Below are 24,106 nucleotides of genomic sequence, written 5' to 3'. Positions count from 1 at the left end.
TTTTATAGGATTTATCAAATCAACCATTTACTATACACATTGTAAATCCTTTTCTTTGTGTATTTGTTTCTTAGAGCTGTGGTTAAGTACCTAAATTCTTGTAAATTACTGCTTGAGTCTTCATTATATATATATTTGCTAGTTACTGTCTTTTCTTTTCCTACTGTAGTTTGTTGGTCTTTTTTGTTGTTGTTGTTGTTGTTATGCTTTTCTCCTTTTTTTTTCTTTCTTTCTTTTGGTCTTCTTCCAGCAGAAGCACACAACTTGAAAAATCATCTTGTTCTGCCTCATGAATTGAGGGGGAAAATAAAAATGAAAGGTTCCAGGATCAAACAGCCTTATGAACATTGAATGGAAATATAAATGATCAGACTTAAAATAACAACCCAAAGTCAACAACAGAATTGATACCCTAACTACAACTAGCTGTACACAGAGGGGAACAGTTACATTAGCACCAGGGCAAAAGAGGTAGATAAGGGACACATGCAGGGAAAAGGGGTGGAGGAAGAACAACCATGATGGTGGCAATGGCCCTGATTCATTGTCCTTATGTACCTTATATATTACTGTGAAAGATTTGTTACTCTCTTTTTATCACAATAATAATTATTTAAAAAAAAACTTAAGAGTAACACCTAATAAAATTAATAAGTATTAACTGCATAAGATAAAAAAGAAAAAATAAAAATATTTCCATAAGATAATGAAAATATTAAAGTCACCAATCAGACATTAAATTTTTACTTAAATGATAATAAATTATTATTCTCTAATAAACTATTAAATAACAGAATATACTTAAATCTGAATAAAAATCTGAATAAAAAAAAGAAAATTAGAAAAATATTGAGCATATATAAATTGGCATTATTATATAAAATGCAGAAAAATTCACCTTATGGCTCAAAATGAATTTTAAAGTTAGAGTAATTAAATGCTATACAAAACTTACATAGTATACTACTCTGCATATATGAGGAACTGGATTCAAGCCCAAACACTACAAAATAAATCAGAACAAATGGCAGCAAATACATTTTAAAATTCTCTGTGTTCAATGAGAAACTTTTTTATAAAAGGGTTTAGGGAGCTAGAGAAACAGTACAACAGGCAAGGTGTTTGCCTCATACATGGCCAACACAATATCAGCATCCCAGATGATCCCCCAAGAACCAACAAGTCAGTATATTACTGAGCAGAGCCAGGAGTAACCTAGGAGCATCAGTGGGTGTGGATTCAAAACAAGCAAACAAAAATAAAATAAAATAAAATTTGAAAGGGGCAGAAAGGGGAGACATAAATAAGGCAAAATTATCTATAAAAAGACATTCATCTTCATGACTACTAAAAGCTCATAAAGCTCAAAGGTAGGGGAGATTACAATAATACCTCTCATAGTCACTTACTATATGCTGTCAGATGGCATATTTGGGTCAATACTGAATAAAAAGTTATGTGGGCAGCCTCAGTTGATCTGAGTTGGACAACTCAGTAAAAATAGTAATAGAACAAATAGCAATAGAACAATTATTCTGAAACTCTGTAGGCCAAGGTGGCTTGTCTTATTTTCATTATCTCTACTAAATGGTCTGGTAAGTCTATTTCTTGCTTCACAATTGTTTATTCTTAAAAAGTTTTAAATAAGTTTGCACATATTGGAAAAGCTGAATAGCATTAATTTAGTCATTATTTATACCTGTTATATTTCTTCTTGGTGCAATAAAAATCTTGTGCTTTAGCATTTCTGTATATCATTCTGTATATATATGTATGTTATTTGTTTAAATCATAAACTATAATACTTAGTTTTGAAACATAGAATTAGTTTAATTTTGTGAATTTTCTTATTAATGCTAATAATTTCCCACATAATCTATAATAATAGTACTGATTGAAAAGTAGATCGAAGAAATTCTCAAAATCATAAAATCAAATTTTTTAAGTTTAGAATATGTCTTTCAGAGTTTAATAATAAACAAGATTAGAAAGATGTGCTCAATATAAAGTGTTTTACATCATGAATATCAAGGTAACATACTATTTGTAGAATCAGTTATTAGAAGATTGATGTCTAGAAAATGGAGACAGAAGAGAGAGCAAAGTTATTTGCTTCTCTAAATTTTTTCCCACAGATTATATGGTATATATAATTCATTCAAATTCTAAAACACATAAGTAGTTTAATTCTGAGAGAATATACAATAAAAGAGGTAAATTTTAATATATAAATATATACATATCTATATTTATACTTTTAACACTATCTGTGTCCGTTTACAAGGCTATGAAATGTCCATAAGTAATAAAGTGCTTTTGTCCACTACTGTTTTGTGTTCAACACATTAGCACAGAATAAACCAAATTATTAAATTATTACCTCTGCATAATATTTTTATTTACAATGTCTTCATCTTTTCTACATTTATATAGTTTCTTATAGTAAATAAAGCAGTATTATATAAAATAAAAGCTACACTAATAAGAATTCCTTTAGTTGTTATTAATCAATATCAATTCTTATCAATGCTATAAAAACAAAATTCTATATACAAAGCTCTTATAAGTGGCATATATTAAGAGCATCGTTATATTATTGGCATTCTGGACTGCCTTGATGAGAATGCTGACTTTCTATATCTGAAAACTCTCCATGAGAATAATCACTCTGAATAATCAGACTACTGCTGCTATATTGATAATAATAACAGTAATATCTATCTCAAGGATGTTTTTAAAGATTTGGATAAATTAATATACGCGAAGTATTTAGAAAAGTGCCTGTCATAATTACATAAAACATAAAAGCTTGTGTACACACATACACAGCTAGCTCTGCTCAGAAATGCAAATTATTTAATACCCAATTGATTCTATTTTACTTCTGCTGAAATGAATTAATGAACCAAACAGTTTGGAGATAGGCTGCAGTCTAGGTAGTTTTAAATACCCTCATAGTAACTAAATTCAAGTAACATTTACTGAGAGAGCTTGGATAAGTGGTTGACTAATTAAGTGGAATAATTAAAAGCAACAACTATCACCTAGACAAATTATCTAGATATTTCTTATTGATAAATTGGAGATCTGCTACATTTACTACCAAATTAATCAGACTAAATCCTGTTGATGTCCTTGATGGGGTAATTATATAATGAGATAAGAAAAATAACAGCTATAAATATGTCACGGTGCTTATCCAGACCCCATGACTAACATTTTGGGCCCATGTTTCTCCTTAATTCTTCATTTGTTTATTCAAATCCAAGTATATACTTGCGGCACATCAGGAATACAACAGATGCATTTTTATTTAAAAAATAAAGACAATACTGTTGAAATGTTTTACGTATAAAACCCCACCATTATTAATATTGTAAAAACACAGTGCCTAAACAAAAGATTTTAAATGAAAAAGAATCTGAAAGTTCAACTTTATTTATTTATTTATGGTTTTTCTTAGTGAGGATTAGTCATTAATTTCCAATAAAAATTTGTTCTTCATTTCTTTTCCATGAAGCCCTTTGTGCATCCATCTTCAATGTCACTGTAATGATATTCATATGACTCAGGATTCAAAAATTCACAATGCAATAGCTACTTTGTGCCCAACTCAAAAATTCACGTAATATTTCAAATGTCATTTGTATAAATGAAAAATATTATAATGGAGACAGAGAAAAGGAGCTGTATAAGCTCACAGAGCAATATGTGGCAGTACTAGCATATACTCCAATGCCTCTGAAGCAAATCTAGTATTTTTTTTCAATTGTCTTATGTAAGAAATATATTACAAACTGTCTATCACTTCATATATCCAGGTCAGCTTTCTTTTTAGTTGTCTTCAACGGCAGTTACAAATCCTTGTAATCATTTGTAACTCCCTCCCTGACTCTAATTATTTTCACTTTAATATTTATTTACTTTCTACTTCTTTCCTAAAAGAAGTAAGAAATAAAAATTTATTGTGTGTTTACTCCCTTAACCTTAAAACTGTTTCAAAGAATGCCAAATTTACGTTTTTGTTGCAGACAGATGCTTGTCTACCCCTGACCAAGAAGACAGTTTTAATGGTTTTTGTCTGATACCATTCACATTCCCTAGTGGGCTTAGTTGAGCTGCCAACCATGGTACCCTTTTAATTCCACATCCCAAATTCTGTAACTCACACTTTTATGTGATCTGGGACAGTCACATGGTCAGAAAACAGAAGGCAGAAAAATTCACTGTTGATGCCAATATTGAGCTTCAGAGTGTCTTTTCATTTCCTTTAGGATAAGTGATTGACAAGGTTACTAAACTGGAAAAGGGAAGGCTAAAATATTTTTGTGACCGCCAAATCCAAACCCACACAAAGAAAATCTATGTCTAAAACTGAATCAAGCACCACAATTAAGGATCAAATTTGGGCGATCACTTTAATCCTTAATACTTAGATCTTTGGTGGAAGTCAGTTTCTTACTAAATTACCCAATAATGAGAATACTTTTTTTCTTTTATCTATTTTTTTACTTATCAGTTCCTATGTCCTCCTTCTTGACTTTTCTTTTTTTTTTCTTTCTCTTTATTTCCTTCAGATTCATCCATATCCAAGGCTTGATACAGATCCATCTGCACCATAGTAACATTCCTTCCTTTTAATTTTTTTTTTGATTTTGGAGCCACATTCGATGATGCTCAGGGGTTACTTCTGGCTATGTGCTCAGAAAGCACTCCTAACTTGGGGACCATATGGGACCCTAAGGATTCAACCAGGTCTGTCCTGGGTCAGCCACATGCAAGGCAAACAGCCTAACGCTGTGCTATCACTCCAGCCCCTATTCCAATTAAATTTTTATCTGCATTTCCATTTTATTATAAAAATGTATCTTATGCAACTGTTTTCATGTAATTCACTAAACATACATCATTAATAACCTCTTTTACTTATTTTTTTACCCTTTTTACTTTATAAAATTCTTGTAAAGAATATTTTTTCTTTCCCTTCCTCAATCGATTTTAATCATGATTACTTGCTGAAATAGATTTTGCAACAGTGAAATTAGCATAATATTTTTAATTTTAATTTTTACTCTCTGACTTTTTTGATCTGATTTTTTCCCACATCTGACAATGTTGGTTACTGACCTCCTTGATATGTGAAATTAACTCAGTGTTTCTATTCTCTTTTGGTGTTGTTCCTTCATTGTTCAATTTCCTGTCTCTTCAGAGGTTTCCTCTCCATGCCTATCACTTAAAATGTATCGTTACTTATTTTGACTGCATCTCTTTTTCTATTATTTACAATGACCACTCACATGATAATTACACTCATGGCAAAGTCTCTAATATAGAACTTTCCTGAATTCTAAGAAATGACTGGCTGTTAATGCTAACCTTTCATTTTATTCAAAAATACCTCAATTTATTCAAAAATACCTAAATCACAATATGAAACTTAAACTTTTTTTCTACTTATAGATCTGGAAGACAGAGTCCCAACTCAGCTGCATGCTGATGGTCAAAGAAAGTTATGAGCTTGCTTCTGAATAGAATTATATCTCTCAGTTACATGAGGATTTTATTTTCTCCTTGGCCTTATGGTTAGGTAATTCTCCAGTTTATCTCACTCTACTTTCAAGTAATCAATATTTATTAGATAGTGGAGGCAGAACTACAGTCATAAAATATCTAGTACTATGTCAACTTTACTAATTTTCTCGAGAAGGAAATGACTCTACCTTCCTTTCAACTCTTTAGGTGGATAGAATGCCAATTATTTGAAGAGCTATGCTTTCTTAGTTACTAAATGAAAACAGTTAACTGATTTCTGACATTCATGAAATAGGAACTATTTCAGATTCCAAGATTAAAGTATTGATATAATTCATAAAATTGTATCAATCTCACTAAGAGTAATGTGCTTAGTCAAAAATAAGAATCATATACTTGAGAAATGATTAGTAATAACTGTTGCTTACTAAGTAAATCAATCATTAGTGAATGCTACAAATGTTTGTTGTGCTATCACCATATATTACTCATCGTGTGAATGAAGATCTGGGGATTCAATGGTAGATTAACTTAAGTACTTGCTCCATAAAGCTATTTTAATATGAAATCAGACATGAAAGCAAAAAATTAGCATAGTATATAAATGTTTGCATCTGATTAGCTCATTTAAATTCCTAGATTTTTTTGGAGACTTGTAAGTAAGTATGAACACTTCTATTGCATATAAGAAATTTGATTGAACATAAGATTTCATTGAAAGAATTTGAACAATCTTATTTGATTGTTTGATGTATTACATTATTTGATGTATGCATCTGCATACATGCATATATGTAGAGATTATGATTATCTCACATACAGGACAATCAGAAAATTAAAATGATTTTGGGAAAATTTAAAGCTCTTTACACAAGCAACTTTTTTTTATAAACAAATAGTATATTAAATACTTATTGCAGTGTCATTATTTTTGCAATCATTATTTCACAAATTCTAGTTATTAACAGTGATGACTTTAAAGTACAATTACTTAAAAAAAGGTCATTATTTTTTTAAAAACAAATTACCCAGGTTACAACTTTAATACCACAAACTTGATTCATATTTTATAAATTATTTAAAATGTTATATATCAGATTATCAAGATTACATTAAATTCTATATGTAACATCTTTGATTTATATGCAAACAATATGTATGCAGTTGAATACAACTAAGAAAAACTGACAGTCAATTATATAATGTGTGTCAAAATAACTTGAAAATGTGTTAGAAATGTTCTTTTCTTTTCGTTTTTTTTTTTTTTTTAAGTTTTGGACCACACCCGGTGACGCTCAGGGGTTATTCCTGGCTATGCGCTCAGAAGTCACTCCTAGGTTGGGGGACCATACAGGACGCCGGGGGATCAAACTGCGGTCTGTCCTAGGCTAGAGCTGGCAAGACAGACACCTTACCTCTAGCACCACTGTGCCAGCCCCAGGAATGTTATTTTCAATTTTTGTTCTGCTCCCAATATTAATATTGAACATGTCATTTAAATGCTTCAACTCTGTACATAGAAGATATACACAGAGACAGATCTCCTACACTTATATGGATATAAATTTTAAATAAGTTTGAACTTTTTGAATTAAGCAATATTCCAAGAATATGCAGTATTTTTCCAAAGTATAGATTCTAACATTGTGAAATTTAATGCTCCATTATTTTTGTTTGTTTTCAAGTAATAAAGGCACAACTACTTTATAACTATTTATGATCCTACTTAATGCTAGTTGGCAAAAAAAATAAGGACAAATTAAACTTAGAAGCAAGATGATGACAAGAGAGTAATATGGGAGGAAAAAATTTTCCCATAGTAATACAAACTGCACTATAAACCTGCAATGGTTTAAAAAAGTATCTCACTTTACCTCAGGGTTTCAGGAAAAAGCTACTGAAAACAAGGGTAAGGGTAATGGTATGGCAATTCTATGCCAAATTACTGCAGAGATCAACATTCTCAGTTTTCTGAATAAGAAATCTGCCACCTTATTAAAGGGAGAGCTATATTAATAGTCCACTGGCATCTCAGCTTCTGTAGAACACACAGCAGGCTTGTTCCCTTGACCATTAAAAATATCTGAAGAAGCTGACAAGAATACTTTGAAAATGAATATTTATATATATGTTTTAAAGTAGACTAGGAAATATTACTGAATACAAAAATAAATATATTATTTTATCACATAGCATTCCTATTTATAAGAAGACTGCAAAATGAGACTCTAAAGAAAAAAATCAGAAAATTTTGCAAGAGATCATTTTATATTATTATCTGAGATATCAAAATTCAGATTACTTACATAGAAATTATCTCAATAATGGTCAATGTTTATAATATTTTCTCTAAAATTAGTCTACTTTTATTTTATTTTATTTTTTGTTTTTTCAGGCCACACCCATTTGATGCTCAGGGGTTACTCCTGGCTAAGCTCTCAGAAATTGCCCCTTGCTTGGGGGGACCATTTGGGACACCGGGGGAACGAACTGCAGTCGTGATCTTTCCTTGGCTAGCACATGCAAGACAGACACCTTACCTCTAGCGCCACCTCGCCAGCCCCAAATTAGTCTATTTTTGAAAATCAAAGCAGAGCAAGTTGGGCTTATTATATAAATCTCTTTGTAAAACAGCACTTAACAGCATTTTTTTTTGTTTTTTGGCCACACCCATTTGATGCTCAGGGGTTACTCCTGGCTAAGCGCTCAGAAATTGCCCCTGGCTTGGGGGGACCATATGGACGCTGGGGGATCAAACCACGGTGTTTCCTTGGCTAGCACTTGCAAGGCAGACACCTTACCTCTAGTGCCACCTCACCAGCACCCCTTAACAGCATCTTAATGCTCAGTTCCACAGTGAGAAATTGAATCTTTACTTTTAACCCAATAACAAACATATCAAATGAACAGAGAAAATAATATATTTTTGAAGGTTTCTTTCATTATTTTAGAATTGTCAGGTATTCTTATTGGGAAAGAGAAGACTCTAAAGTATTATCAATATAGCTTGTTTTTGGTATATTTTAGATCAAAAGAGCTTAAGTTGACAAATATTAGGACATTTAAATTTTAAATAGAAAACTTTAATAGGAGGAAGCATAGAGTATCTTCACATATAATTATGGAACAATTTTTTTTTTTTTTTTTTTTTTTAAAATATGGAACGCTTCACGAATTTGCGTGTCATCCTTGCGCAGGGGCCATGCTAATCTTCTCTGTATCGTTCCAATTTTAGTATATGTGCTGCCGAAGCGAGCACGGAACAATTTTTTATGAAAGTTATAAACCAGTATTGTTAGTCATACTTCTAATAAGGACAGATAAAAACAACTTACTCTTTCATTTGAATTAAAGTTCAGAATTAAACAAAAATGCATAATATTGTAAGAGATATTTTTATGTTAATGACTGAAAATACTAAGAAAAAGATACTATAGGTACAGTAATTAAATTACCCAAGAACTTGTGTCCTCATAACATTTTAATGTACACATAATCTAGGTTAAAACTGTCTCTTTTTAGTAGTAATAAAAGTGAAAAATGTTAATTTTCAGTCCAAATGTTGGATAGAGGGTGATTTTAATAATTCCACAAGGTTGATGAGATTAATAAATTTCTGCTACCAAAGGCAAAGTTTTTAGCATTGGAAGTTCTTCAAAGTCAACTCTAATACATGAGACTAAGTGACACTATTAACTATTAGATATAATTTCCAGCTTCAAAGTTTACTCTTAAAATATCCTTTCTGGCAGGATCATCATTTTCTTTATATTTTATATTTAAACTTTGAATAGAAAAGAATGGCTAATGGAGGTATTCCTTATAGAAAAATTAAAGGAAAATAAAATAAGTTCTGTGGTTAAATGTTCATAAAAGTAGCATCCTATCTATTTAAAGACTGAGCTTTTTTAGCTTTTTCTTATGGATTGAATTGCATGTTACCTAACAACCCTATTCTATGATATCACCACAGTTCAACTACATATTTCATTTATGGTGAGCTTTATATCAACCCCAAACACTTCAGTATTTGTAATCAGACTTCGATTTCTTGATATTAGAACTCATTGCCTTCTTTCTTAGAAAGTCAACATTGATGAAATTTGCAGAGCTGCCTGATTCTTCTAAGATCAGGTTCATGATCAAGAGCAACTATAAGCCTACCTGTTAGGAGAGGAGCCTCTCTAGCTCAAAGGAATATCAAGTAGCATTAATGCTAGTTTAGCAACATTATGTCTGTACGTGAAATCTGAAAGGTAGCATCAAAAACAGTGGCACTAGAGGTCTAGTAAAAGAACAAAATCACATACACTGAAACTCTATCTTCAATGAATCTCTAAAATCCATTATTCGGAGTTAACGATGTGCCTCCCAAAAGTATTTGTTGAACTCCTAACCCGCAATACCTCAGAATGAAACGTATTTAGTAATAGATAGCATCTATGTCATTGTAGATAGCAAATTAAAAGTCATATTAGAGAAATTAGACTCCTAATGCAATATAGGCAAATTTAAAAAAAGGAATTCAAAAATAGACTGTAAAACAAATTATAAACATGATGGTAAAGACTAAGGTGACCCAACTATAATCCGAGGACCATGGGCAATAGCCAGCAAACAAACAACTAAGAGCTAGAAGAAGAGACTTTGAAATGATTCTTCCTGTCTGCCTTCACAAGGAATCAACCCTTATAAGACTGTCTTTTATGCATTTGCATCTGAAAAGCAGCATCAAAACAGTAGTGAAAGCCCATTTTAATACTACCTCTAATAAATGTTAAATATGTTTTCTAAACTATGTTGTTAAAGTCCTAGTCCTCAGTACCTCAGGATGATGAGCTACCATTATTTTGTGAAAATAAATTTCTATTACATAATTATATCAGCCAGATTGTAGAATCTTGTCATTACAAACTATTACAGACATAATGAAATTTGAACATAGTGCTTCTGGTTTTGAAATATTAGTGACTTATTGTGAATTGTGACTCTCATAGATTTAATCTGTCTCCTTCACATGTCTGCCATCTTTAATGCAGTAGAATCATTTACTAGAAATTCTTTCTTCTTATTTCCTCAATACCAATCTGAGCCAAAAGAAGTAAGTATCCCCAAATGTGATATCTCCCATCAAAATTGGCTGAAGGGAAAGGCTTTCATTGTTGGTTTTTGTTTAGTTTTTTTTATATTATATGATCAGTTTATTTTTTCATTTGATTTTTCTTCCAGGAAAATAACTTAAATTTCAAATTTCTCATTTGTAGATTAAATTAAAAGTCATATATATATATATATATATATATATTCCTTTACAGATTACCTAAGCAGTTATAAGCTAAAAATTCCTCATTGAAAAATCTTTTTATGATACATCACATTGACACTTGTGGTAATCCACTTTACTTAATAGAAAGCATTACTTAAAAGATTGGAGGTGAGGGGCCGGGCGGTGGCGCTAGAGGTAAGGTGCCTGCCTTACCTTCGCTAGCCTAGGACGGACCGCGGTTCGAACCCTCGGCGTCCCATATGGTCCCCCAAGCCAGGAGCGACTTCTGAGCGCATAGCCAGGAGTAACCCCTGAGCATCAAAAGGGTGTGGCCCAAAACACCAAAAACCAAAAAAAAAAAAAAAAAGATTGGAGGTGCTTATCAAGCAAGAGATATTCTCCAAAAGTCTAGGATATCCTTATAAAGATGAATAAACAAGGTTTTATTCAATGAAAAATTTCATAATCTATTATGAAAAATTGTTATATAATATGATTCAAAAAATAACCTATATCTCACACACAGAAAGGAAACCCTGTAGTTAACATAATATTAAGTGCTTGCTATCTTCTTGCAGACTGTCTTAAACACTCAGAAACAATGTCTTCGTGAATTTTATAATAGTTTCAGGAATTAGGTCCTATTAATATATCCATGTTACAGAATAGCAAACTGAAGCAAAGACAAAATACTGATCGAATTCACAGGGCTTCAGGGGTCAGCTATGTAAAATTCTGCTTTTAGATCCTCTGTTCCAAGTATATATGTGTGGGGAAAGATCAGAAATGTCACAATAAAAATGTGCATTTAAAATGAGTAATTCATTAACATGACAAGAAAATTAAAATACAAATTTATTTGGTGCTATGAGTCCCCTAAAAAGTTGTGGCAGGCATAGACAATCAGAAACATTTCAGTACGACTGAAATGATGAGCTAATATTGACAGTAAAAAAAGATTCGAGAAGAGGCTGAAGATAGAGTGTCAAACAAGCTGAGATCCTGAAAATAAGTGTGCAGTCTGCTTCTCCGGAATAATAGAGCTTTTGTTCTTTCACTCACTACCATTGTCATGATAGTAGTCAGTGTAGTTATTTCACTCACTGCACTCAGCACTCTTTGTGGTAAACTTCATATCATGGGCTGTTCCTTTCAGCCCTCATCTCTATCGTCTCTGGGTAATAATACAATAATGTATTTTATTTTTATTAAATCCCACACATAAGCTAGACTATTCTGTCTATCTCTCTCTAAAACTTATTTCACAATTTATAATAGTTTTCATGTCCTTCCATGTATAGGAAAATTTCCTGACTTCATTTTTTCTGACAGCTGCATAGTATTCCATTGTGTATATATACCACAGTTTCTTTAGCCTCTCATCTGTTGTTGAACTTCTAGGTTATTTCCATATTGTGGCTATTGTAAATAGTGTTGCCATAAAAAATAGTTGTTTAGAAGTCATTTTTGTTTTATGTTTTTGTGATCCTAGGGTTTATACCTAGGAATGGTATAGTAACTATTGTTTTGTTTGTTTGTTTGTTTGTTTGTTTATTGGGGAGTTTGTTTGTTGGTAGAAGGAAGCAGGTACTCTGGTAACATGTGTGATGTTGAATAAAATACCATGAAAGCATCAACAATATCACCTTAAATCACAGTACCTCAATATGACAAAAATATTTAAGTAAATCTTCATAAAATATATTGAATAAGTGTTATATATTATATTGTTGTATATATATACATTACATATACACATAGAGGAGTAGTATTTAAATTTTGATAATGTAAGAATATTATTCTGGACTGAGAACATACATCATAAAGTTTTTTCTTAAAGGTTGTACATGAACTACACCAGTAGATGTTCAGGACTTTCTCCTGGCTCTGTTCTCCTGATTATCACAGAAGACTATCTATAATGCTAAGCATTGAACCCAGGTTACTTGTGTACAAGGAAAGCATCCTACTTTCCTGATACACTATCACTTTGGCCCGTTTTATTTATTTTTACTTCAGCTACTCATAAAACAACTAAGTTATTCTTTATAAAAACACATAGCAAATTTTCCTATCATATACTTTTATAATTCAGTTGTGGTAAGCAGTAGTTAGAATAAATTTTACTACCAGTTTTTTCAACTATGATAGGATATTGCTTTGAATCTACTCATTTGTCGAAGTGAGTATATACAATAGAGTGATTAAAGTTAGCTAAAGTATATTTGATGTTTGAAATTTTAAGAAAACATTTTATAGGTCATATCATATACAAACAAACACAAAAAGCAATTTTGTGGAATGGTAGAATTAACAAGCATTACTGTGGTAATCACAATGTACATGTACAAATATATGTGTATATATCGCAAATCCTCTTGTGTCAAATAGCATATGCACACATTTATAATGTCATATATCAATTATATTTGTATCATTTGAAGAACAAGGGAGGAAAATACTCTCAGTCCCAAATGTTGATAGAATCAATCAAAAATTCTGAATGAATGAATCAGACTCCATATTACTCTATGTTGGAAAAATAATTTACAAAAACTTTTATTGTGTTAACTGACTTTAACAATTAGCTTCATATTTAATAGTGAATATGTGTCAGTTATTAATTAATGTACTTTCCCTTATATCGTTTCATTTATTTTGCTTATGCACACAATAAGGGGGACTGAATAATTACAACACATAGCATTGAAATCAAAGATTACAATATCTAGTGATAGTATGAACAGAGATGAGCATTTTTATAGAAGTATTAAATTTTAATTTTCAAAATTTATGTTTGATGTATACAAAAATATGACCTACTGCACTGAAAGTATAAAGCAATAGACTTTGGTTTTTGTTTTTAGGTCACACTAGTGATTCTCAGTCTAACTTCTGACACTCTGACACTGCAGTCAGAGATCACTCTTGTGGGGCTCAGGGAACCATCTGGGATGCCAGGGATCAAACTCCAGTCAGCTATATGCAAAGCAAGCACCATAGATATATAAATAGAGTGAGAAATAAAGAAATTTAAAGTGATTCTAAATATCCACTTATTGGAATATTATACAATCATTAAAACATGTTTTTTTTTCAAAATAATGACATAAAAATCTCACAAATTAGTCATGTAATGCACTCTATATATTTTAAACTACTGAAAGATGAGTGAAAATGAGATAAAAATTAAACCACATATTATTAGTGATCACTAGATAATGGTATTAGAAATGCCTGCATTTTCACTTTTATGGTTCTTTGAATGTTATATAATTACCATGCACTTTTCTAACTCAAAGAATTTTAGAAAAATAAAAAGACAAAAATTTGAAACATTTCCATATACTTGTTAGAATTTTTGAATGCTCTCAATTCAATCGAAATTTTCTTCAATAAAAAAATTCATGGATGAAAAACAGCTCATTCCCTGATGGTGTAAGATAAGAAAAGTGTTATTACAGTATTTCTGAAAGTTGTCTACCATCTGTGACTTTATTTTTTAATTGTGGTTTTCAAATCTAAATTTAAGTTGTTTTTACATATATTTATTTCCATATATCACTTGGGTTCGTTTCTTTTGATAGTTTGTACTTCTACTGTTTCTGCTTCTACCAAAAGTGCTTAACTATAAACTCCTTCCTTATAATAGCAACAAAACATGATCTCATCTTATAAACAAATCTTGAAAGGAAGAGATATGGTATTATACTTAGAACACAAAATTTATCTGTGAGAAGCAGTGATGCTGGGCAGATTGTTAAGGCTGAAGGAGCCCTTTCTGAAGATTCTTCCCAATTCTGGATCAGAAGATCACATAGCCAGTAATTGGGCATTACGGAAATATTCATATCTAAAATGTATTGGCTATTACTCAGGTGTATTTTATTACTTACTCCCACTTCCACTTCCCAGATGACCAGTTCAGTAGAATAACTGTATATAGAAAACAATATTTATTTTTGGTTTTTAGTTTTGGCACCTGGTGACGTTCAGGGGTTACTCCTGGCTATGCGCTCAGAAATCACTCCTAGCTTGGGGAATGGCATATGAAATGCCGGGAATCAAACTGAGGTTCTTCTTGGGTCAGCCTCATGCAAGGCAAATGCCCTACTACTGCACCATCACTCTGGCTTCAAAATAATTGTTTTGTAATTAATAAAATTATTTCAAATAAAAATTTTGTTTCTATGATTTAGGATAAAACTATGTTATTTTTAATGGTGTTTAATTAACACATGGCCCTGCACATGTTAATTATTAGATATGCCAGACTTCACGTAATAGAGATTTGGGGTGTATGGCAAACACTTACATTGAATGTATATAATAGGTGCTCAATAAATATAGATGTCATGTGTTTACTGGACAACAAGATGATGAAAACAAAGAGGATAAAACATTTACTGAAATCATCTACACCAATTAAATTATCTAGATGCTAAATTATCTAGAACATTATCTACTTACTTTTATCTCTTTATTTAAAGTAGTTGACTTTCCATTTGCAATTTAAGCTATCACTTTTGTTTATTGACATATCTTTTTACTATTTTTTAAGAAAATTTCTTATCAATAACTTGGAGAAATGTGCATTTAATAATTGCTAGTCATACCTATTTTTCTTGACCATTTTTTTTGTATCATCTTGCTGTCAATGTGAGATTTATATAAGGCTAAGTCATCATTTACCTAAGTACTTTTTTCCCTAAACTCAAAGATTTCTTTTATTAGACATTTTAACTTATGTGCCTAGCCTGTACATCAAGGTAGCTACTTAAATTTGTGATTTATTTTAAAATTTTCCTCTTTAGATGATTTCTAACACTTACTATGTTGGTTTCATTCTCTTTTTGTGCCTTCAACATATCTAATCTAGGGTCTCTTTGAGAAGGCACAAATCTATATAAAGTTGACATGAGTCAGTTGTCCTGACAAATTCCTTCTTCCAAGAAGTTCTCAGAAACAAATAAAATCAATTCTTTATCCTAAGCATTACGAATTCAATGCTGGCTCAGTCTTCAAAAGCCAGGTCCCTCTGTGATGTGTCAGGTTCTTGAATTATGGGACACAGCACCCTACAAGCATTGGCAACCAGCCAATTCATTGAACAAAGCTTAATTATTCACTGATAACTTTGAAAATCTTAATTCCTCTGTGGAGAAATGACTAAGCATGTTATCAGTCAAGGGAATTATGAAAGGTTTCCAGATAAGGATAAGGGTAAGGTGAATTAATAAAGAATTAAGCTTCAAAAGCTTACTTTAAGAAGTTGAATAACTTGTGTGCATTCTTTGAAACCTATTGATTTGCAAAACCAATATTCTACTGTCTAAAAGAGACAATCCAGAACAGAAAACAAGTTAGGAAAAAAAATTCTACAGCTAAATTAGTCATTTGAAAATAACCTTTAGCATTAAAGCATTCTCGGAAAAATAAAGGTCTGTTCACTATGCATTCTATAATCATGTCTATTAACTCCTTATTGATAGGCCTGTTACTACAGTGTTTTTCTAACAGCATGCCTTTAGTAAAATTAATTTTAAATACTAAGAAATACCAAGGATTTGGTATCCAATAGTAGTCTTTGACTGCACTTAGTTTCTAAAAAATCTTGGAGGATCCCTTAATTCTCAAAAATTACCTTTCCACATTTTAAGTGCTAAAATTGAAAAAACAATTTACTGGATTATCTGCAGATTACAAATAATGTATTAGCATAGTTTTCAATAGGATACTTTTAGTAAATGATGTAAATATTTATGAAGTTAGAGAATATCAACCAATAGCAGCAATTGCCCTTTATATTTTAATATCCAAATCAACAATTTTATGGGTTTTTTTGCTTTCTGAACTATTTTAAGACTTGAAAATAATATGACACCAACTATTTCTCTATATTTAGAATATATAATCATGGTTAAATAGTTATCATTGAAAATTATATCATAAAAACTGTAAAATATTTATTACTTCATTTTTAAATAGCAATAATGAATTATTACATGTTAGTTTGATCAATGTACTTATATTAAATAATACTGTTTAAAAGTAAATTACTGAATGAGAAGAATGACACTTTTCAACATTTTCATAGACATCATTAATTGTGGACTTTATATAAAACAGTTAGATTGTCCTATCTAAGTTAAAATATAGTTTATTTTTGTTTGTTTGTTTGACATATTTGAAGAAAATCCAGTCACGAACAAACACATACAACAGACTTCAGGAACTCTGTGAAATCTTGGATCACACTTTGAAACCTTCCTGAATGTAGCCTAGACAGCTTTGCAGAGGAAATCTCAAAAGTAAATTCAAAGAGAAAAAAATAATAACAGTAAGAAGAAACATTAATTGGCAAAAAAGTCACAAGATAATATTCTATCTAGGTAGTTATTCCTCTGTGGTTACGATTAAATTGCAAAAATAATCGTTTTCCATTTTGCAATAGGATTATGCCATTAGGTTTAATCTTTGTACTAAAAAGTAGTGAATAAAATTGGAGATAAACTGAGCATTCAAAGGTTGGGCAGAAACAGGTTGTGAATATTTTAGATTTCTATTGAGAATAGGATGTTTTAATTAACTTTGCATATTAAGTGGTTCTCAAGTTTTTAGCAAAATAATCTTTATTTGTGGTTTATATTTATATGTGTGTGTATTCCAAAGAATTAATAATATTAAGATTGGTAGATAGCTAGACAACAAGATAATATACATTTCTATTCAGATCCCCAAAGATCTTTTGCCCACAGTTTAGATTCACATAACTAGTTTATAAAAAATATGTAACTCCACCACCCAAAAAAAAGCACGATTTATTTTTGTTTAGTTTTGTTTTTATTTCAGGATTGTGGTTATTGTTTGTTTGTTTGTCTTTATTGCTGTGGTGCTTTGGAGGGTGTTTTGTTTAATTTTTTAATGTTATTTTGTTGTTGTTGCTGCTGCTTTTTGTTTGTTTGTTTTTGTTGTTCTTGTTTTTGTTTTCTTGTTTGTCTGGTTTTTTTTGTATTTTTGTATTTTTGTTTTTCTTTTTTTGCCTCTCTTCTCTTAAATTGATATCTATAGCCTCTAGGTGGACTTCTCCCAGTTTTTTGTTTGTTGGATTTTTGCCCCCATTTTTTTCTTCTTTCCTTCAAACAGAACTTGAATTATCTTGTTCTGCCTCATAAATTGAGGGGAAATAATGGATGGTACCAAGATCAAATAGGCATATGAACATTGAGTAAAAATTAAAAAATGATCAGACTTAAACACCAAATCCAAAGCCAACGACAACAGAATTGATACCCAATCTACAACAAGCTAAACACAGAGGGGACCACTTATACTAGATTTGTGATTCACTTTGGTCAAAATAAAAATTATTTAAAAAATATGTATCTCCAAAAGAAAACAATTTACCATGATCCAAGTAATTCAACCATCAAAGAAGATGTAGAAATGAATGATAAATGAAATGTCATAATAAAATAAATGGTAGCAATGAGTTTTGATTAAATAAAACTAAGAAGAAATTGTTTCACATCAAGTACCCCAAAGCATGAGGGATATATCCCTTTGAGGTTCAAAACCTTAGCTCTTCAGAAACTGTTGTACCATCTAGAAAAGGTTGATCCCTCGAAAAAGGATCAAAGAAAATCTATAGGAGACTTTAAAGATCATAATAAAAAAATGAAAAGACTGTTAAGAGCCCATGGCTTTCTCTGTGACAACATTTAGATTAATTCTCATGTATGCAAAGAACCTCATGCCAATTTGAAGCAGACATACACAAACTTCTTCTCAACGCTTGTTTTTTAAACTTCGTATTTTCTACTCTGGAGATGTTCTCTCTTGAATACACATCAATCTCACTCTAAATCTGTCTCCATGTCTGTATCTGTCTGCCTCTGTTTCTCTCTGCCCCCTCACACTTCTCTAAGTACATTTCTTTCAATAAAACTATTTTGCTTCAATATTTTACCTCTTTCTGACATTCTTTTCTACAAGAGAAGACATTGTTCCTAGAATACCTGTGCCAAGGTAAGATCTATCTATCTCCTTCCATAATGAACAATTCCTTGCTCCAGTCTGAGTGCATGGTTCCCCAAAAAACTAAATGGTAGTATTGTAGGCAGAAAGCTAATGATATATATTGGGGGGCGGGACATTTGAAAAAAAATGACCTATCTCAGTAGCGAATAAGCTACTGAGAAAGAATTCTGGTACAAGTACATAGATGGCTTCCAGAAAGAAGAATGTGGCTGTGATACAGGTTTAGGAGAGGTGGAGTACCTGGTGAATTACATTAGTTAATTTAAATCTCAAGAGGTTTCTACTCAAAGTAGAGAATGTGATTAATGTATGGATGAGGGTGGTAAATGACAGCAGATAAAAGGATGCCTCCAGTCTCTCCCCCACCTCACTTCTCCCCTTTCTCCTTCTCTCCCCCTCCCGCTTTTCACAGTCCCCTATGCCAGATGGGCTGCAGGGTCATAGGACTTGCATGGCCAGAGAGATGGCCAAATAAACCAGGTCTCAAAGGCCCTAGCTGGTAGCAGATTCAGGCAGGAAGCAAATGCCCAGCTAGTGACAAGCTTATGAGCACAGGAGTCTCACCCACACTGCACCATTGCCATGGCTTGAGGCTAGAAAAGTCAAGAGGACCAAAAAAAAACAGAAACAAAAACAAAAACACCCCAAAAGGCAAAGAAACCTTCCAGAAAAGTCCCATGGACAGGATTTTAAGACTAGAAAAGTATACCCTGAATAGAGACTGGCATAGGGACAAGACCAGATCATCATAAACTATAGGTTAACAGCCCACAAAAAAAAACAAGACAAGGAAGTCATATCAAAGGGACAAGGAATGGGCAGTGTGGCACCAGACAAGTGACATCCATATACAGGTAAAGACCTTACATCTGAGGAGGGAAACAGACCCATCTACTTAAACTGTACAATAACTTCAACTTCTTAATTTTCTGAGTTTTTGATGAAAAATTTTCATACAGTTCTTAGGATCCCAGCTGTGGAAGAAAATCCACACTGACACTAAAGAACATTCCTGAGAGGAGAGGTTACACTGGGAAAAAGAACAGGTGAAGAATATAAATCAGATCCTTAATAGTTCCAAGATGTTCCTCTGGAGCTACTCTAGCAATGAACTGGTAAGGAGGGACATGTCAGGTACAATTAGGAAAAACTATATAAACTTAGCAAACAGCCATAGCTCTTTATCTCTGTCTCTATTTCATACCTGCTAAGTGGATTTTCTTACTTTAAGGTGTTTTTTCCCATTCTGGAGACATTTCCCTTCTTGGGAATCTGAATAAGTCTGTGCCTTTCTTGCGATCTGGATTAGTCTGTGCCTTTCCTGAACACATCTATTTCTCTCCTTCTCTCCCGTTATTTCCCGAAAATCTTGTTTTGCTTCTGCGAATCTTTACTGGGAGGGAAAGGCAATGAATCTGAAATGCCAGGAAAGATTTGGGACTGACGTATCTTTCCTGGAAAGAGCAGTTCTTGCTTCAACCTGGTTTCCATGGCTTCCTGGGTAACTGAGTGGCCGTGAGCATTTTTTATGACAGTCAACACAAGTAGGACTCAATTTTGAGGACTGCCTCGTGGTATTATTGAGATGAGAAGTCTATCTGTGCTGTGCAGGTGCTCAGCACAAAGTCTCCTCTACCCTAGATTTCCTCAGATAATTCCTGGGTGACCGAAGTGTGTCGAGGGAAGTAATAGACCCTTTCTTTGAGACTACTACCTTTCTCTTCCCCTTTTCACAGACACCCCCAGGTGTCCATACTCCCTTACTAGTGAGAGTCACATCTCACATCAACAACTGTAGGAGTTATATCCTGCAATGAGCAAAACAAGTGGACTAAAGGCTTTTCTTAACCAATGTTAGCAACAGTGCATGTAGGCTGTCTTAGCTGACCTTAGCAGTCTTGACTCACATCCAACCCAGGCATTCCCCAGGGGACTGAGGCCAAGGCAAACTGAGCAGAGGGGGAATCACTATTTTTCCAAAGCTGCTTCCCAAGTTCAAAAATTCACCTAAATGGTCCAAAAGAGAGAAAAGCAAAACAAACAAACAGCAGCAGCAACAACAAAACCCAGATTTTGAAGTCTGATTAAATGGGAAGAAGGCATCAATAGTTTCAAAGAAAACCTCTACAAGTCTTTTCCCTGGGCCAGAGTGAAGTAGGTAGGTAACTTGCTTTGGTGCAGTCACCCTGGGCTAGATTTCCCGCACCTCATAAAATCTCCTGAGGCCTACCAGAAGTTATCACTGAGCACAGAGACAGGAGGGAGGAAGGAAGGAAGGAAGGAAGGAAGGAAGGAAGGAAGGAAGGAAGGAAGGAAGGAAGGAAGGAAGGAAGGAAGGAAGGAAGGAAGGAAGGAAGGAAGGAAGGAAGGAAGGAAGGAAGGAAGGAAGGAAGGAAGGAAGGAGGGAGGGAGGGAGGGAGGGAGGGAGGGAGGAAGGAAGGGAGGAAGGAAGGGGAAGGAAGGAAGGGGAAGGAAGGAAGGAGAGAAAGGAAGGAAGGAAGGAAGGAAAAGGAAGGAAGGAAGGAAGGAAGGAAGGAAGGAAGGAAGGAAGGAAGGAAGGAAGGAAGGAAGGAAGGAAGGAAGGAAGGAAGGAAGGAGAAGGAAGGAAGGAAGGAAAGAAAAGGAAGGAAGGAAGGAAGGAAGGAAGGAAGGAAGGAAGGAAGGAAGGAAGGAAGGAAGGAAGGAAGGAAGGAAGGAAGGAAGGAGAGAAGGAAGGAAGGAAGGAAGAGGAAGGAAGGAAGGAAGGAAGGAAGAAGGAAGGAAGGAAGGAAGAGAGGAAGGAAGGAAGGAAGGAAGGAAGGAGAGAAGGAAGGAAGGAAGAAAAAGAAGAAAGAAGAAAGAAAGAAAGAAAGAAAGAAAGGAAGAAGAAAGAAAGAAAGAAGAGAAGGAAAGAAGAAAGAAGAAAGAAAGAAAGAGAAAGAAAGAAAGAAAGAAAGAAGAAAGAAAGAAAAGAAAGAAAGAAAGAAAGAAAGAAAGAAAGAAAGAAAGAAAGAAAAGAAAGAAAGAAAGAAAGAAAAAGAAAGAAAGAAAAAAAAGAAAGAAAGAGAAAGAAAGAAAGAAAGAAGAAAGAAAGAGAAAGAAAGAAAGAAAGAAAGAAAGAAAGAAAGAAAGAAGAAAGAAAGAAAGAAAGAAGGAAAGAAGGAAAGAGGAAAGAAAGAAGAAAGAAGAGAAAGAAAGAAAGAAGAAAGAAAATCTTTTTGCTTAATGTGCTCATAAATTCCAGGTATAGGTGCCTGAGAAATGTAAAAAAATTAATGCCATTTTTTTTACTATTTAAATCACATTTTAATAACCACTAGAGTAAGAATTAGTATTTGAAATTCACATCTGAAAGACTTGTTTTTTTTATTGTACCAGGATTATATTTGTGTAGAATTAACATTTCTTTTTTTCTCATTCTATACCTCTTTTTTTAATTTTTTATTTTTTTCTATTAATTTTTTTTATTTTTAATTATGAGAACAAGGATGCAAAGAAAGAGGACAAGGTAAAGTTACAGTGAAGGACAATCACCATAACATAATTCTCAGAAGTCCCCTTGCTGATATCTTAACTTTGAAATTTCAGCCAAGAACATTAAGATAAATAAGACAGAATCCATGTACAATTACTTTGTCCCTCAAGTCCCCAGATTGTAACACATTATAATATTTCTTAACAGCACCAAGGCAATCTAAGCCATAAACATAGTAACTCTTAAACATTACAGGCATAGTATTTTTTTACATTTCCATATGCATGCATATTAGCTTAGTTAACTCAAATTTTAAGTGGGTTCTTTTTAAGGATTAGAGTCAAAGGAGCACAGTAAAAATGGTGTTAGAGTGGCAATTGTTGTTTGCTAGGCCCACCAAATATGAGGGACATGGAAAGAAATAACCTTGGCCTAAATACGAAGAGACCCGACCCCTGAAGTTTCCTGGCACAAGACCAACTCTAGGCTCCAGACAAGCTAGGTCGTCCAATCCAAGACACTGTCTGTAGTGCCAACACACTTTTATTTTTCACACAGTCTCTGTTGTTGGTATCATGTTTCTGTATTAAAGATCCTGGAATCTTCATATCCTACATTGAAGTCAGGATGTGGAGCGTCCTCTCGTTTTACCTCACAATCAAAGGGCAATGCAGGGAGCCCTGTCCTGTAAGCAGGTCGTTGTTGTTAAGTCTTCTCAGTGTTAAGGGAAGTCTCTTTTGAGCAGGTCGATGTCTGAGCAGTGTAGGGTCTTCCGTGGTAGAGGATTGGTTCCAGGTGATGTTATAGACATCATATATGTTATATGTTATTCTGTTATATATATGTTATATATGTAACATATATAATAATATATGTTATTAGTGCCCATTTTTGGAAGGTAGAGGGGATATTAAAATGGTAAATTATATGTACTGCATCAAAAAGGTTGCTTTTATAAGTTTTGAGGCCTCTCCTGGGGTTAGTGTCAGAGAACCATATGGGGTCATATATTGAACAGAAATGTTGGGTTTTTTTGTTTTTTGGTGGGTTTTGTTTTTGTCTTTGTTTTTAGGTTAGGCGAGCTGGGTTTAAGGTTTTCTTTGGAAGATTTTGTTTTTGCTTTGGGAACATTCAGAAGGGCTTGGACTCTGGGAACAATATTGAATGCCAGGAACTGAGGCCAGGTAAGCATTGTGTGAGGCTAGCCACTACCCACTGTATCGGCTCAAAAATTTTTTTAAGAGGATAAAAATCTCCTATTGTTGTTGCCTAAATATAAACGTATAAAATCAAGGCCTAGACACCTTGGAGAAGAATTCTTTTGGTTTTGTTTTTTGAGCCATATGCAGTTATTCTCAGAATTTACTCCTAGAAGAGCTCTAGTGACCAAAAGTAGTGAGTCAGCCTCCTGCAAGGTAAGTGCCCTCCTTACTCTCTCTTCTCTCTTCTTGGCCCTGGGCAAAGGCACCTTGGGAGTGGAATTATTTGAAAGAGACTAGGGCTATACAAGATACAAACCTGTAGTGGAAGCCTGGAGGCAGAATTTGGTGAAAAGAATTTAAGGGTGACCTTCTAATGAAATGAATAATGCAGAAAATGAATGTAAATGGCAATCCCCCATGGTCAGGGTCAGGTTTAAGCATCATTCAAAATAAATTACTATGAGCAATAAAGACAATAGGGATAGAACATACCAAAAGTTTAAGTGAGAAAGTTGAGCAGAGAAGGTACCTCAGATTAACAAAACAGTTAAAATAAAAATAAAAGGTGAGAACCTAAAATGGTATTGATATCTTTGGTTAGTTTCAGTGAAA

The 24,106-nt window shown here is 33.0% G+C and overlaps 1 protein-coding gene and 1 non-coding gene across 2 annotated transcripts in view; both read right to left on the bottom strand.

Annotated features, from left to right (window-relative positions):
* The window catches only part of NLGN1 (neuroligin 1), a 975,153-nt gene that overhangs the window by 884,751 nt on the left and 66,296 nt on the right, over nucleotides 1-24,106 (bottom strand). The gene's annotated exons all lie outside the window — the stretch shown is intronic.
* On the bottom strand, nucleotides 8,685-8,791 carry LOC126012849 (U6 spliceosomal RNA). Its single transcript, XR_007497203.1, has one exon. It is a non-coding gene; the product is annotated as a U6 spliceosomal RNA (small nuclear RNA).

This window comes from Suncus etruscus, chromosome 6 (genome assembly GCF_024139225.1).
Source record: "Suncus etruscus isolate mSunEtr1 chromosome 6, mSunEtr1.pri.cur, whole genome shotgun sequence".
Classification (NCBI taxonomy): Eukaryota; Metazoa; Chordata; class Mammalia; order Eulipotyphla; family Soricidae; genus Suncus; species Suncus etruscus.
The sequence above is the reverse complement of the archived record's forward strand: the minus strand, read 5'-3'. Positions and strand labels throughout refer to the sequence as shown.